Source organism: Onychomys torridus, chromosome 23 (assembly GCF_903995425.1).
Source record: "Onychomys torridus chromosome 23, mOncTor1.1, whole genome shotgun sequence".
Classification (NCBI taxonomy): Eukaryota; Metazoa; Chordata; class Mammalia; order Rodentia; family Cricetidae; genus Onychomys; species Onychomys torridus.
The window spans coordinates 65,963,698-65,980,501 of NC_050465.1; the positions used below are offsets into that span (position 1 = coordinate 65,963,698).

Here is a 16,804-nt window from a genome sequence, read left to right on the forward strand (position 1 = left end):
CAGTGCCTTTCAATCCTTGCTCCTTCCTGGCAGCCCCACCCAGGCAGCTCAACCCTTCCTAAAAGTAGAGAGTTGCTCCTCCCCCACAGCAGGGCTGAGTTTATAGGGACTCAGAGGGAGCCTGATCACTGCATTAATTCACTGTCCTTTAAGGAAATTTCATGGCAAGATAACTTACAATTCTGGAGGAAACATCTTCAGGTATATTCATTGCCATTTCTATTTGATAAGGGAAAAATTCCAAGACTTTCCAAACAAGGAAAGGGATTAATATTTTCACTGCTGGCTAGATGCCTCAACAGCATGTCACTATGTTTTTATGTGTTCTCTGTAAATTGCGTTTTATTAGATAACCACTAAAAGGGCAGCAAACACCAGGGCAAATGGGCCAATTGCATTCATTTAAAACACACATGTAACACTGGAAGTTCTTAAAACACATAAAATAGGTGTCTTAGGGAACATAACATAGAGCCCTGGTCATGACTTACAAAAGAAAAGATGGAAAGAAGGAAGGGAGGGAGGGAGAGAAGGAAGGAGGGAAAGACAGAGGAAGGGAAGGAGGAGGGAGGGAGGGAAGAAAGAACGAAGGAAGGAAGGAAGGAAAGAAGGAAGGAAGGAAGGAAGGAAGGAAGAGTGAGTCTGAAATTTTAATTTCCAGCTAGCAAGAACATACTTGTCCTAACAGCTTTTTCAAGACAATGTATGAAATGAATCGAAACATGATGTGTACACAGAAAAAACAGTGGGGGTGGGAGGAAAAAGCTTATAGGAGTGCGGAGGGGGGAGATCAACAGTGCCTAGTTCATTATGAACAGAAAGACATTTCCAGAATTAAAAACACCCACACTCTTCATTCCTAAGAGAGCTTTTGACTTGAAGGGATCACTCATGTCTCCTTCTTCTACAGTATATACAATGAAAACCTGTGGTTTTCTTTTCTTACAATTTCGCTTCCATTCAATTACCAACTCTAAGCTGACAATTGAAAACACCCCAGTAGAATACATCCTCCTTCCATTTTGAAAAAAACAAAACAAAACAAACAAACAAAAAACCCAAAAAAACCCAAAAATCAAAACAAAACAAAAAAACCCCTAAGATTAATTTTTAAAAGGAACTCATCTCAACATCAAGTTTATATTACAAGAGACAATATCAGCAAGTATAACTATCCAGTACAGAACCTTCTATGGCACTATGATTCTTATTATATTATTTTTCTGAATTAGAATCTTAAAACAAGGATCATACCCTAGACTACTCTTTTTAGCCTTATTTTAAGCATTTGCTCCACTCTTTATAACAGAACACTGAATACCTTAGTTCCACATCCAAAAAAAAAGATGTGCTGCAAGGAAAGTTACATTTTCATTAAAAAATTACACATATAAATCAAAACCTATGTTAAATATTTAATAATCTCTCTCCACCCAATGTGAACAGTTCCGTATGAAATAATTTACAGTGGTGCTTCATGGAACACGCTTTCAGAGTCGATGAAACGTACGTTGTAGATGCGATGAGAATAAAACCATTCTCTTGCGGCATGGTGGTGGGCACACCAGCTCATCATGGTCAGCTAAGTCTTTAAGGTTCAAGACGAAGTTTACGCAGACTCATCGCCCCAGTGTCACAGTGCTTTCTTGATGCTTGGCACAATATGGAACGTGCAGTTCCGTCAATGAACTCCTGAGGATTGTACAAAGTAAACAAACTGTAATGGATGCATCGTACCATCTACTGAAGAGGAAGACGTGAGGTTCTGCTTGTGAATTGTGAAATAGTTTGAGTCTGGGTACCCATGAGTTAAAGGAAGATTTTCTGAGGTCATTTAGGTCTTCATTCTGGAAAGAAAGTGGGGGGAAAACTACGTTATCACGGGCAACTGAAAATGTGTATTCAATCACAATTCAATCTCAACCCTTTCAGAAGGAAGACTGTATGAGATCAACTGTTACAGGCATAAGTAGTAGTGTGCACCTACATAAAACTAACACATTGTGTTTAAGTTTTCTTTCAAAATGCAAGTATTTGTTTACAGCAGTCCCAAACTAAAGTAGTCAATACTACAGCAAACAAACCAATTGATCAATACAGTTCAGAGTTTTAGCAATTCTTTGGGGTTATGTTTGAAGCCAAAATGTACATTCTAGTTCTCATTTAAAATATTATAAAATATAAGGGTTGGGGATTTAGCTCAGTGGTAGAGCATCTGCCTGCCTAGCAAGCACAAGGCCCTGGGTTCGATCCTCAGCTCAAAAAAAAAAAAAAAAAAAAAGAGAAAAAGAAAAAGAAAAGGATATTATAAAATACAATGAACAGTTAGAGCCTACACTCAAACTTCCCATTTAGGTGTAATAGAAATTTATTAAGGAAAAGCATTACATTTCTTCTCTGCAATTCAAGAAAGCTCACCACAGCGGGATATTATCTGTCATTCCCCTTCAGATAGAAGACCCTTTATGAACTCCTGAAAACATCTCTTGCTTTCAAGTTTTACATCAGACAGTACCTATTTTTCATGCACTCAGAATTTAATCTATATGTATCAATATTTACAGAACAGTCTGCAACAGAATAGATTATCACGAATACTTGTTGAATGAGAAAAATGGTTACATTAAGTGCCATGGAGTATGCAAAGTTAAATTGTGCTGAAGTTTGCCTTCTAGCAGTCTCAGAAAGGCAGGAGAGTTTCATTATAAATAGATAGAATGTGAAGCAAACAGGTGAATTTCACAACAGGTGCACACAGGGAACATTCTAGGTGCACAAAGGAAGAGGGCTTCTAGCTAAGAACATTAGTTAAGTACCTCACTGACACATTTGGCTGCCTTTGGAAAAAAAGGGATAATCCGGGGATGTGGAAACAGGGATTGTCACCCTAGTGTTTGTACAAGGCTTGCCACATAGCAGGCACTTAATAAATGCGAGCTGAACAAAGGGCAGGCATGCCACAGACTTGCCATTGAAGACATGATAGTACAGGCTCAGGGCGGTAAGAGACCAGCAATGGGTAGACCATAAGAAGGATGCAGCTCCAGAGGACTGCCAATGACTGTAAAGAACATGTAGAGGTAAATATCTGGATCTAGGGCAGGTACATGGTGGAAACCTCTATGAACAGTCCAGGAGGTCTTTATCTAATTATAGGGAAAATAACAAAGGCAAAGCTTTCAGATAAGTTCGAGGTCCAAGAGATACAAGGAGGAGGACAATGCCTTCTAAAACTCAAACGCATAAATACTGACCAACACAACTTGTTTTCCCCCCCTCCCTGGGCTCCCCCTAGTTTAGTTTTTGAGACTGGGTCTTGCTGCATAGCCCAGGATGTCCTTGAACTCATTATTCTCCTGCCTCATCCTTTCCAATGTTGGGATTATAGGTGTGTATCCCCAAGCCTATTCTCTATCTCCTTTTTAAGGGGCTGGTTATGACTCTGATCCATTAACATTTACTATTTACATACTGGATTTCAGATAAGTCCAAGTTTATGAAACGAAGACTCTAATTTTATGAGGAGGTTTCTATTTATTTTAAAATATTAACTCTGCCTCTAAAAGACAAGCCACTTTTTGCTTAATAATAAAGACTCCAGCCTAGAGATGTCAAAGTAAAAACAAACAAATAAAAGTGTCCTGAGTTTCTCCCTCTAACTGCAGTGAGATAGAATTTACTTCATGGGTTTTGGGGTTCTCATTTACTTTTCAATTTCTTCTGAACTCCTATCAGAATATCAAGAGATGGCTAGACAGAGATTCACAGCTCTGGGCCTAAAATGAGGTGGGCCACATGCTATTAAACAACCTATGAAAAGAAACTGCCAATGATACAATGCAGAGGGAGTCAGGGAATGAAGGGCATACAGCATGTTTTTCATTTCATATCTGGCTCTCCTCCAGAAGGCTGACGAACAGCTTAGGTTGGGAACAAAATGTACCCAGGTTTATCATCACACATGCCAAACTGCATCATGGGTGTACAGGGCAGAGACTAGGGGACCCTGAGAGGGGAGACACCAAGACAGCCTTGCTGTATGCTTACATGCATTGCTTTGCACCACCAGGCGCCACTTTGTAACTTTACATAAGCATGTCCAAAAAGCAGGAAATAAAAGAACAACATATACCTTCATCCAATAGCTTCCTCCCAAAGTCATAGCCCACTGCTTTAAAAAGTCTTTGATATAAAACCTACGAACACACACTTCAGCTACAAGTGTCACCGACTTGTGAAAACAGGAGTTGATGTGGGAAGGACAGAACAGAGGGAGTCCAAAGTGCACACTTGCCTGGCTTTGCACAATGGTGTGAACCTGTGACTGCACAGAAAAGCAAGTAGCCACCAGGTAACGACACAGACAACACCAGTGAAAACCACCCTTGTCAGTGGTCCCTTTGGAGGCAGCATGCTCATTCCCATCATGTAGCCATTGTTTGCAGCAATGCTGGTGAGATGCCGTCTCAATCTCAGGCACAGTCTTTCCCATGGTTTCTATAGCAGCCAGTCTTGGCTCTTGGAAAGCACATTTGATCTGTAGACGCAGCCAAAAAGCGTTCATAGCCAAATATGGTGAATAAAGGGGGGGGGGGCGAATAAGCAGGGTTGATGGTTCCCCATGACCTATTATCTAAAGCCAGAGAGCTTCGAGACTGAAGCTCAAAGGCTTTCATTCTTCTTGTACATCAGGGAGAGACTATAGACTTCACAGACAGACCTCTCCAAGGCTTTATGAGACTTATGTTCGTCTTTCCATATTCTTATCACCACACTCTTGCAATCTAAACAGACTGAACCTGCAACACCCAGTGTACAGGAATGAAAGGCTAAGCTCTAGGTGCATATGTCTTTGGAACTTAGGAATATGTTTCAAAAAAAAAAAAGGATAACCGCACTGGATTCTCACCATCATGCAATTCAATAAATATCTTTGACAAACACAGATGCAATTACAGAGACCACAGACACAATAAGCAACAACAAAGATGACACAGCCATAGGTACATGCAATGTCCTTGATCTGCACAGCCTCTAATGGCAGACACCAGTCACCCATACCATGTGGTCACTCTACTTTCCAAATGTAAGAGCTCACTGGTCCTATGCATAAAATGGGAACCAAATGCAACACATTTCCTCAACAGAAGACACAGTGCAAATATCAAGTGGTGATGTTCTGTCATACCTTCTCTCCAGTCACATCTCTGGGGAATAACTTCTGAACTCAGAAATGTTACGCACCTGTCACAAGATTTAGTAGCAGGAAATTACACATTGACAATATTTCATCACCACATCAGTATCTACTGTGCCCTCCTCCTGTGTGTATCTTCTTGTAAGATAAAACCCACCTAATCCTGCTGCCAGAAAATGAAAAATGTAATTTTTAAAGCATGATCAAATGAGTCAACACTTAAGCAATGCCACTTGAGTCCAACAGATTACTGCATTATTGCATCCAGAAAGAATTTACATCTTCCGGAACTGTACCCACTTAAACTAGGCCTACTCGGGCTGAAAAATAAACACAGCTTTTGCCTCCTTTCACATTGTTTTGGCCGACTGATCAGCTTGGACTGTGAACGTTGAAAAAAAGCATGCAGCTAAAACAGAAGAGCAGGGGAAGGGTCTGTACTCTTCCAGCAACTCACTTTCAGTCAGAGCTGGTATGTTTTGAAACTTGTTGCCATTCTGTAGAGTCAAGTGCAACATAGTATTAAGTGTTTGACCAGGGTTACTGTTCTTGATTCTTAGGAAACAGGAGTAAAAAAAAAAAATGTCCACAAAGTAACCCTCCCTCATCTAATGGTATTTTTAAAAAGTCTGCGAGAGCTGAGTTTCCTTCCATGAAGATGGCTGTTTGAAATCTCACTGTGTATTTAGCATGACAATTTCCAACCAATTAAATCCTCTACGTAAATGTGTCGGGGTCTGTGAATGTTGCTTAGAAGAGAGATACTTGGTTCTTTTGGCATGTACTAAGGTCCTGGATTCAATCCACTGCATGTCAAAAATAGTGTCAAAACAGCACATTAGTTTTTCATTGAACATAAATACGTGTTTTTAGGAAAGTTAGAACACAGAACACTACAAAATACAGGGAGATCTAAAGAAGGAAAAAAACATTGTTTATAATGCCTGGCACCTGTGGGTAACTGTTAATTCATGTTAATTCATGAAAGGTTTGACATTTTGCAACCCTGCATTCATTTTTAAATATTTTTTTAAAAAAGAGAAAACTAACATTCAAATCATCCTTCTGCACTTTCACAGTCTTAAAAACAAGTGAAGGGAGTTGTGTGAAATTATTGGCCCGTTTTAAAAGTCCCTCTTGCACCCTATCTTTTTTCTCATCTTCCTAATTCACTGTTTGTAATTGGAAGCTGGGTAGGCTGCTGCTTTTTCCCGGCTTTGCTCTCCCAACTGGGAAATGGAGAGGGAAGAAGTGGAAATTTGGGAATTCAGACATTCCTGTTGGGCACTGGTCTCTGGTCCAAGATGGCAGCTGAGATGCCAGCACTAACATCCAGTATCACCTTCCATCAATTCTCCACCTCATATGTCTAGTTGGGTCTCTCACTAAATCTGAAGCTCACAGTATTCAGCCAGACAGGCTGCCCAGCAAGCCTCAGGGATCCTCTCACCTATGCCTCGCAGGACTAGGTTTACTTGTACACACCACCATACCCAGCTTTTTAAAAGGGTTTCTGGGGATTGAGCTCAGATCCTTATGCTTGTGGGGCAAGTACTTTGCCAGGAAGACATCTCCCTGGGTTTGCAGGTCTACTGTTTTCTTCGTTGTTTGTCTGTTTTTGGCTTTTTGAAGATAGGGTTTCTCTGTGTAGCCCTAGCTGTCCTGGGAATTACTCTGGAGACCAGGTTGGCCTCAGAGATCCACCTGCCTCTGCCTCCAGAGTGCTAGGATTAAAGGGCTGTGTCCTGATTTCCACACAGTTACATCCAAGTTCATGCCACTGTCACTTATTCCTCCAGCTTTCTCCCTGGTGCTGCTACTGCAATTACTCCTGGTATCATATTTTCTAGAATGCTGATTTATTAATAACATACTCCAAGAAGACTTTAAAAATCATTCCTCAATCTAGTAGATGAACCTAGAAAATGAAAGAATAGCAAAACAAAAATTAGATACACCAGTTGCAAATGTTGTCACACTGCAATAAACTGATACTCCTTAATTATAACGTTTGTTACCACACAATCTCAGATGAAGAAATGGAAGCACCAACCTACTTGGTAGACGGTGAACCACTAACAGGATCCTGTGACTGACAGAGCTCTAGCATATGAGTCAGATGGAGAGTCATCTTTGCCAACCCTACCAACTGACCACTTAAAGAAAAGGAAAGCAAAGTCCAGAGAGGTTCGAAAGGTTGGGGCACAGGAGAATTTATCTGGTCTCTAGATGGTGGAGTTACAAAGTATTATGACAAGTTGAAGCTTTGGAAGGAGGTGAAACTGGGTAGTGAGAAAGTACTGTCTATTTCAATGTCTTCCAGTGATCACACCAAGATAGTTAAGGTTGACTGAAAGTTAGAGTTAGGGACTTAGCTGCTACCTGACACTGGAACATGGAAAGGCATTTAAGCCAAAGAAAGAAAACTTCTTTTCAAACTAGCCAAGACTAAGTTGGCAAGACTGGGTTTTGTGGTCTTAAATGGCAAAGGGTAACCAACCAGACCAAACGAATGCTTTAATGGAGCTGCTTAAATAGTGCTCGTGCCTGGTGCCAGTCACATGGGGAGAGCTGGTGAAAATAACAAAGTTGCTGGCCAGACCTTCATGAGCACAGGGTTGCCAGGGAGAAAATCCAGGATGAAGTGCCAACATGTGAGAGGCTAATCTCGCTCCAATTCCCCCTTTGTGCCCACAAAGGACCTTCTAGCAGGGTTGGTGACTTCAGGAGACCACCAACGAAGAAAGGCAAGCTGTGTTTAAAAGGAGAAATCAAGATCTACCAAGGAGGCAATGGAGCCTGTTGGTTCCTTGGTGGCCTACTGGGGTGAATGCTGCCCCACTGTGGGTTCCTCTTTTTCTGGCTTCCACTGTGCTCTGGAAGCTTCTCAAAATGATTAGGGATGGGGGAAAGAAATTTAAATGAAGACGTCCAGTTCTCAATAAGTAAAGGTGTGTTGTCAATAATAAATTTAAATAAAATTCAAAAATATTTTAAACTGAGGCTAGAGAGACGGCTCACGGGTTAAGGACACTAGGTGCTCTTCCAGAGGGACCCAGGATCCCCGCACCCATATGGCAGTTTACAGCATCTGTAACTCTAGTTCCAAGGCACCTAGAACCCTCTTTGGGCCTCTGTAGGCACCAGGAACACATGTAGTGCACATACACACAACACACACACACACACACACACACACACACACACACACACAGGCAAACACTCATAAAATAAAATTAATTTTAAAAATCCCCTTAAACCAAAGTAATTTTGCATTCCTTTAATTAATTAGGGGGGAGCACAATAATAAAGCGAATGGTATCAAGGGCACAACAGTGTCCCGGGAGACAGGTAAATCAAAATGCCTTCGATGTTTCCATCAAGACCATATGTTACTGTGATTAGTCATTTTGGTCAGCTTGACAGATCTAGATCACCCAGGAGACAATCCTTTGTGTGTGTTGCTGAGAGAGTTTCTAGATTACGTTAACTGAGGCAAGAAGGACCCACCCTAAATGTGGACGTGGATCCATGGAATGAAAACCATAGAGTGGGCTGAGCAACAGTAGCCACCTCTCTCAACCTCCCGACTGGGAACGTCACGTGACCAGCTGTCTCCTGCTCCGGCCGTAACTTCCCCACCATGATAGACTGTGTCCCTGAATCATGACCTTAAATAAACCTTTCCATACCCAAGCTGCCTTTGTCAGAACAACGAAATAAGTAATATGTATGGCCACATATATGACAGAATCAAAGGAGAAAGACTTAGAAAAATTCTTCTACAATCCATCGCTGACCAGAAGTGCCATGGGGCAGGAAGTCTTTCACACTTTTGGGGTTTGTTTCGACAGCATATTCTCTCTTACTGGAATTACAGTCTAGTTAGTTCTGAAATTTATATTGTAACATCACGTCACTTTTGGGTTTGGGGTTTTATTTTGTTTATAATGGTCAGAACACAAGACATGGAATTTATAAGTCTGGCTTAGATACAAACCAGTGGATGTAAATTACATCACGGCTTCCTTTACAATGTGGTGTAGAGAGAGTAAAAAGTGTTTGCAACACAGTTTCTGTAATTGGACAAAAGGGAAGGAGGCAGACCTATGGCCACAACCTTTCCTTGGCTCTCATGTGTGCTCTGTCCCTCGAGTCTGGTTGCTCCAAGAAAGCAAACCCCTGACTGCATGTGAGTGGGCATCCAGATATCCAGTTGTTTCCCAAGCATCCGGATACCCAGTTGTTTCCCAACCATCATCAGTTTTTCCATAACAACGTGCGAACAGGGCCCAGAGCATACATTCACACAGACGGCCCTGGATCTGCAGGGAACTGAGGTAACGATCGTTACCACAACTGACATCACTTTTGGCAGCTGGAGAAATAGGAAAACCTGTGTTTAATCTACTTCTTGATTGCCACAAATGTGAGTCGGAGTCCCCGGTATTATGCTTGTGGTTAACTTTATGGAAGATTTTGGTAATGCAAGAAAAGTCTATGGAGCCAAACAAGAGACTTTTAAAGGAACCACAGAGCACCTCAGCAGTGTGGCCTGATTCCCACACGGAAGGTGGTTTAAACCGGTCTACTGGAGGACATCGCCACTCCCAACAGTTCCTGGGAGTTCAATGTCAGGAAAAAGACTTTCTTTACCCCGCTACACACATCTATCTATTTAATATCTCCAGGAAACCCTGATGTCAAATCGCAAGGAAAAAGTTTGTTTGTGTGGCCCTGGCTCCCTTCTTACTTTAAGGAGACTGCCAGGGTGGGGAAGGGCATATTGTAGTGAATTTGATCTTTGTTTGAAATTAAGTGAACAGTTCCCAAAAAGTGGGGGGGGGGGTTGAACTAATAAAAGAACACTTTCTTTCTGAAACTAATTGAAAGTACATAAGAATACAGCATTATTTCCAAATGTATTAAACCCCACAGTTCTCACTGATCTCAAATTAAGAATTCTTAAGGAAATACCATCTAACAAGCTTTTGGAGTATGAGGCTAAATTTTAAACAAAATCTTATCACTCCTTGGCCTTTTAGCTAAGATGGAGTGTAAACGAAATAAGGGAAGTTAGAAAACCAGGCCACCACGTTTGAAAACACAAGTCCACATGGAAGACTTGTACGGAATGGGTGGTGCTAATGATGGGCTACAAATGCTCCTCACAGTAAATCAGTGATGGGTACTTCCCCAGTGCTCTGTTTTCATTTCTACTGCTGCGATAAAACACTGACAGCAGGAACTTAGAAGAGAAAGGGCCTTCTTTGGCCAGCGATTCCAGGCAACCATCCATCATTAAGAGGAAATGAGGGCAGACACTTGAAACAAGTCATACTACATCCACAGTCAAGAACGAAGCAAAGGCACGTGTCCTTGCTTGCCTGCTTGCTTGTTTTCAGCTAGCTTTTTCCTCTCTCATACTGTCAGGACCCCTTGACTAGGGAATGGTACTGCCCACAATGGGCTGGATCTTCTGACGTCAATTAACAATCAAGTCAATACCCAGAGATATTGGCCACAGGCTAACTGGATCTAGAGAGTGTCTTATTAAGACTCTCTACCCAAGTGGCTCTAGGTTGTGTCAAGTTGATAGTTAACATTAACAAGGATACCCTGGACTGTCACCACTCAAGTGATAAATGAGTAACTTATATAGAAATGAACTCTAAAATGCATTTTTGGGAAAGCCAACCTGCCAAAGGATACTCTAAGAATGAAAATTGAGCTATTGCATCACTTTGATGTCTGTTAATAACTGATTGTTTTGTCCAAACTCCAAACTTATTCACAAATTAAAATGTAAATAGAAACTAAGATGACTTGTATTACCTCTCTCCTTGTTCTATGCTCTGTGATTTTAGGCAAATTACTTACTCTCCTGACATTTAATTATTTTCATCTACAACATGAAATAACAATAACAAGAGTATAGAGTTATCATGGAGCTATAGTGAGGTGATACATGGAATCTTCTTATTACACATGACACAGAAGTCCCTAATCTGTGGCTCTTTTGTGGCTGCTCTGATTAAGAACTAGAAATCCTTGGCACTCAGGTATCCTCATGATAACAGAAAACATACCAGCTGAGCCTAGCTTATGGAACTAGCAAGAACAAATGGGTCCAGAAACCACACTCCAGCGACCGGCTAGAGCTGAAGGCAGAAGCCAGATGTAGTTTCAGAAGAGAGATACAGTTACTAGGAAGGGAAGGCAGCATGGGAAATGACAGAAGAGAGAAGAAAGGTGGACGGCAGTAGAGATGTTGACACTATGCCCTGTAGCGATGGATGGGGCACAGCAGTAGTTAAAGTAGCAGGAGAGTCACACTCATTTGAGGTCTTAATGCCATCTGCAAAAGGTCACTTCTGCTGCTTAAAGAAATTAGAAGCTGGAAGCCCCTTGCCCTTTCTAAGCCCTTTACAAAGAAACTACAAGATCAAACTTAGAGGGGTGCTCACGGAGGTGGTTTTAATGCACCGTTTCTAAAGCATGTTTACCATTGTGGGGGAGGAACTGGGTGGCTTGGGTTTCTAAATTCCTTCCTTCAATCTCTCGTCTTGAAGGAACTGAACAGGACAGTGCCCTGACCAGTCAGGGCTGCCTGAGTAACTTGAAAAGCTGAAGTTGATGCCAGTTGCAGTGGAGTCTAACCACTGGCAGCTGGAGGAGTGGAGCAGGGGTGAGGGGTGCTTTGAAAGAAAATCTGACAGAGTTGATAATGCGTACATGGCTGCCTGCAACTCCCAGGCCTTGGAAGAAGACGCTGGTGTAGATTCCTGTCTAACTGCAAACAGTTCTTTATTGTCTCACACAAAGAAGCAAAATTCTCTCTGCTGGCAAAGTGGGTGACCTTTCACCTGCTGACCCCAAAGGCCTTTGCTTTCATCTTTCAAGTGTCACTTCCACTTGGTTCTAGGGAACTGGCTCTCTCACCCATGTGTGTGTGTGTGTGTGTGTGTGTGTGTGTTTGCTTACATGTATACACATATGCAGGCCACAGATCAACTTTGTGTCATTCCTCAAGACACCACATGAACCTTGCGGTTCGGCTGGCTGGTCAGTGAGTCCCAGGGATCCACCTGTCTCTGCCTTCCCAGCACCGGTGACCATAAGTGTGTGATCCAAGCCCAGCACTTTCACGTTGACTCTGAGAGGGACTGAACAGGTACGGATGCTTTCCAAGGCACCTTCCAAACCTGGCTATTTCCCCAGGCCTCTGTACTTTCTCACTCGGAAAAGTCCTTGGCTTGGAAGTTTCTTGGCTACATTTGAAGCTGCACTATGTTGTAGTGGATAGCTGGTGGTATGGCTAAGCCAAAAGATCCCTGAGGACTAATGTGCCCAATTCTTAATAAGTAGACAGTGACCGCTCTTAATCAAGGCATTGTTATAGAGCTATATCAGTGTGTTATAGACAAATTATGGCTTCCTTTATATTCTTCACATTCTGGTATTAGGAAACGGAGCCTGAGGATTGTCACTAAATCATGAGGGCAAAGGAACAATGGCACCTATATAAGACATGAGAAATTGCTGTCTGTACCAACAAACAAGGAGGAAGGCCTCACCAGACAAGAGATCAGCCGTATCCTAGATCTCGGCTTCCCCAGGCTTCAGAACTGTGAGAACCAGGTATGTCTTGTTTAGCCACCATTATGCCTTGGCTGGGAAATGTTCTCTGTGGGCTCATGTGTTTGAACACATGGTCTGAAGGTGGTGACGCTAGTTTGGGAGGTGAGGCATATCTGGAAGAAGCAGGTCAGTGGGAGGAGAGCCACTGGGGTGTCAGTCTGACTGCACTCCTGCATGAGCCTCTCTGCTTCCTGACTAGTGCACACTCTGGCCACTGACACAATGCCATCAGCCACCACCACCATCCATCGCCACAATCGCGAGCAACTTCTGCTACCATACCTTCTTCACCATGACTGACTATGGAGCCAGAGCCAGGTTAAATTCTTCTTCTCTTATTTCTTCAGGTGTTTTGTCACAGTGGTCATATGAGTAACTAGTCCACAGCCACCCACTCCATTTTGTACCTTATCGAGAACGAAGACAGAAACTCTGAGGAACTCACAGTAACAAGGAAGAGAAGTGTGGCTGCCTGCTAGACCACTGATACACACACAAGGGGCCTCTGTACTTCATCTGAGACACGCACTTGAGGCTGATACCATCTCTGTGTAGCTCCCTTCTTATCTCCCACCCGTTCACTCAGTTTCTAGACTAATGTTCTCAGATAGGGTTGGTGGGAATTTTTTTTTTTTTTTTTTTTTTTTTTTTTTAGCTCATTGGGGACTTTGGTAATATCTGCACACACTTCTGGTTGTCTTAACTGAAATAGGGTATAGTAGGAGGAGGGCTATTAGTTTCTCTTGGGTAGGGGACACAGCTTCTGCTAAATGTCCCCACCACAGACTGAACAGTCAACTGCGGCAAAGAATTAGCTGCCTTCAAAATGCCAATACTGCCTGAGAAATCCTGCCTTGGGGCTGCTGCCTCCAGCTGAAAAAGTGGGGGTGGGATGATCCAAATGTGACTGTGCACTGCTTCTGGGATTTGAGAATCCCTCAGAACGAGCATGAGGTACTTGCCTCACCAGTTCCAGGTCTGAGGACTTCCTACATTTAGAGCCCACCACTGGCATGCTACTTTGGAGTCCCGATATGCCCCTCCTTATATCCAGACCCTATTCAAAACTATTATGCTTGCTTACATCTCAACTCGTGCTAAGTCCTGTTTCCTCAGTAACCTTTTTTTTTTTCTAGAAGACAGCTAGTTAATCCAATCTGTCCAAAGCCATGGTTCCCTTCTCTTCCTCCACAGAAACTTAGAGATGCAGTATCATAGCAAAGCACTAACTCCAGAGGAGAGGGCCATAGTCTGGGGAAGAGGAGCAAGGTGAAGTACTGGACTACCTATCCTGACCAAGAAAAAAGAGGGGGACTCCACCAGGAGATACATTTAGTCCTCCCAAATCTGTGTCATCACCCAGCTTAACCTGTACTGACTCACTAGTCTTGAACAGGGCCTATATTTACTTCCACAATAAGGTAGAGAAAACACCTGTCCCCACAATCAGATGCAAATGTAGGGAGACAACAAGAGAAGGATACTGGGAACAAAGAGATGGTTTATTTAAGCCACTTGTGACTATTAGTTCTATGTTTTGTCCTCAAGTGTCTAGGCGTGAAAATAAAAGTATGGATTGGATTTTCACTGACCCAGAACCAGTTGACTTTTTTAGCATCAATTCCCTTTCTAAACTTAAATCTTAGATTACATCTAAATCAGAATGCTGTTACCTAGATATTCAAAGTATCCATCTAGAAAGATGACGTACTGTTAAAAACAAAAGACAAAGGCAAACAAACAAGCAAACAAGAGTTACAATGTAAGACAGACCTGAACTCCAGTTGCTCCATTACATTCTGCCTGGGAAGGCATTTTCAGGTCTGTTTTCTTTAAGCTTCTCTTAAAGAAAACTATGAAAAGGGAGAAAAAGGCTGAGAGTCCAGGTAGCATCACTGATGAGACTTGGAAGAGCATTCTCAACACACAAACACAAAAACATTAACACAAAGAATAAACTGATTTGTAGATGATTAAACAGTTAGCTATTCAAGCTGATCCCTAAGGTAATAACAGTAATAATAGATCCTCCTTAAATACGGCCTCAGGAACTGTCGTGGTCCCAGCATATAACAAGAAAAAAAATGACAGCTTCTATTCTTTCCAGACTGTAGCCCAGAAGGCTGACAAAATGTCACACAATTTTGCCTTATTATCAAGCACTAATGAATGGGTTGTAATGAATAATTTATGAAGAACCCAAAAGTACGCTCTCCCTAATTTTGCTTTTTTTAAAAAAGGAACTCACCTGAGGTTTCTGCCCTAAGCCCATGCCACTCGTGGAACTGACCTTCCTGGTCATGTGGTCTCTTGGTGTTTTCCTCCCATAAAGATAGAAGGAAGAGTTGTGATGGGTCAACTCTCCATGACAAGCTGGTTCTTTGGAGATGATCATCATCTTCAAAACACTCCTCACTCCCCTACCCTATAAGCAATGCCCTTCTGGAACCCTCACCACAGCTTCTGAGATCTCCAGACATTCCCATTATAGAGGATCCCCCTCCCAAAGGCTCCCAAACAGAGCAACTGGAATTGCTCCAATGTGGTTCATTTCCTGCCTCAAGTGCAGTGGGGCATGTGACCTTAGTGTACAAGCTGAGAACCATCCTCATGGCCTTTCCTCTCTGCCTTTGATCACTTAGTGGTTTACTAGAACTTTCTGCAGGGGGAGAGTCAAGAGATAAAAGGGAAGCTCAATAAAATTCAACTTTGTGTTTTTCCCGTTTGAAAATGATATAAAAATGGTTTTTAAAAAAGTGTGTGTGTGTGTGTGTGTGCGCGCGCGCGCGCGCGCTCTCGTGTGAGAACATGTGCATGCACAAGCACAATGACTAAAAGATGTAGCTGACACTGCTTCCAACTTTTATTTTAAATGTCTCCCTCTTATTTCTATAAATGACCACACTACCATATTAAGAGCTCATGGGCTAACATGAAAGGAACAACCAAAGCAGTCCTGTTGAGGACACTCTTGATTGTGTCATATTGTGCAGAATTAGAATCATTAAATGAGTTGCTCAAGTTCATGGCACTGGTTGGCAGTTAATCCTGGGGAAGACTAGGAGTCCAGTTGTTCCCCAAAGCAATGCACTTTCTAGCCATACCCTAATCTTACCGGCACAGCTGTATAGAAAAGTTAAACAATCTCAAGAGAGGGAGCAAAGCAGTGTGAGTGTCACAGTAAGGGCAGAGTAAATTTCAAACAGCCAAATGAACCAATTACAAAATGGGGATTATTATGAAGGTAAATTTACAGAGGGAAGGGGATAAGAATGCTGTAAGACATGCTGTGAACACACAGGCACAGTTTACAACGTTTTAATACTGGTGGCACTAAATGAACAGAGCTTCCAGACACATAAATACTTTGTCAAAAATATGTCCACTGCACTTGGTACTTTCTAAGCTCTTGTTAGGATATCAAGATTAGCTTGGGTCTTCACTTCTAAGTCAAAATGGAGAAAACACAAGGGAAATAAGTCATAATGATAGAGGGAAATACGCTTCTCATACGTTAATGTACTTAAAGCACATTCAAATACCCCAAACCCACCCCTACTCCCCCTCCACCCCAGGAACTGGTTAAAATGGAGATTCTACTGAGAAGGTCTGAGGCAGTGCTCAAGTCTCTCCATCTCCATCTATACTGGTCCAAGGACCACCCCGTGGCAAAGGGGGCAGGGACCTACAAGGAAGGAAGAAACCCCCTCTGCAAAGTCTGGAAGAATAATAAGGCCCAGCTGAAGGACTTATAAGAGGGCTAAACCACCTCTATGTTCCCTACCCCCAAAAGGAAAATGAGCTTCAGTGGCAGAGAGTGCTCAATTGAGACATAAGCAACAACAACAACAAAAAATCTCCAAGAAGGTTCTAAAAGTGTTTGTTGACTAGAAAAGAATGAGAAAATTTTTGTTCCTGGGAACTTCTGAACAACCCAGACTTAGATGACTGAAGATCATACTAGGG

The 16,804-nt window shown here is 42.3% G+C and overlaps 1 protein-coding gene across 1 annotated transcript in view; it reads right to left on the reverse strand.

Moving 5' to 3' along the window:
* Positions 1-1,070: 1,070 nt before the first annotated feature.
* The window catches only part of Irs1 (insulin receptor substrate 1), a 54,247-nt gene continuing 38,513 nt past the window's right edge, over positions 1,071-16,804 (reverse strand). Inside the window, exon 2 of the mRNA XM_036173567.1 lies at positions 1,071-1,847. The gene's annotated coding sequence lies outside the window, so the exon portion shown is untranslated. The remainder of the gene's footprint in view (positions 1,848-16,804) is intronic.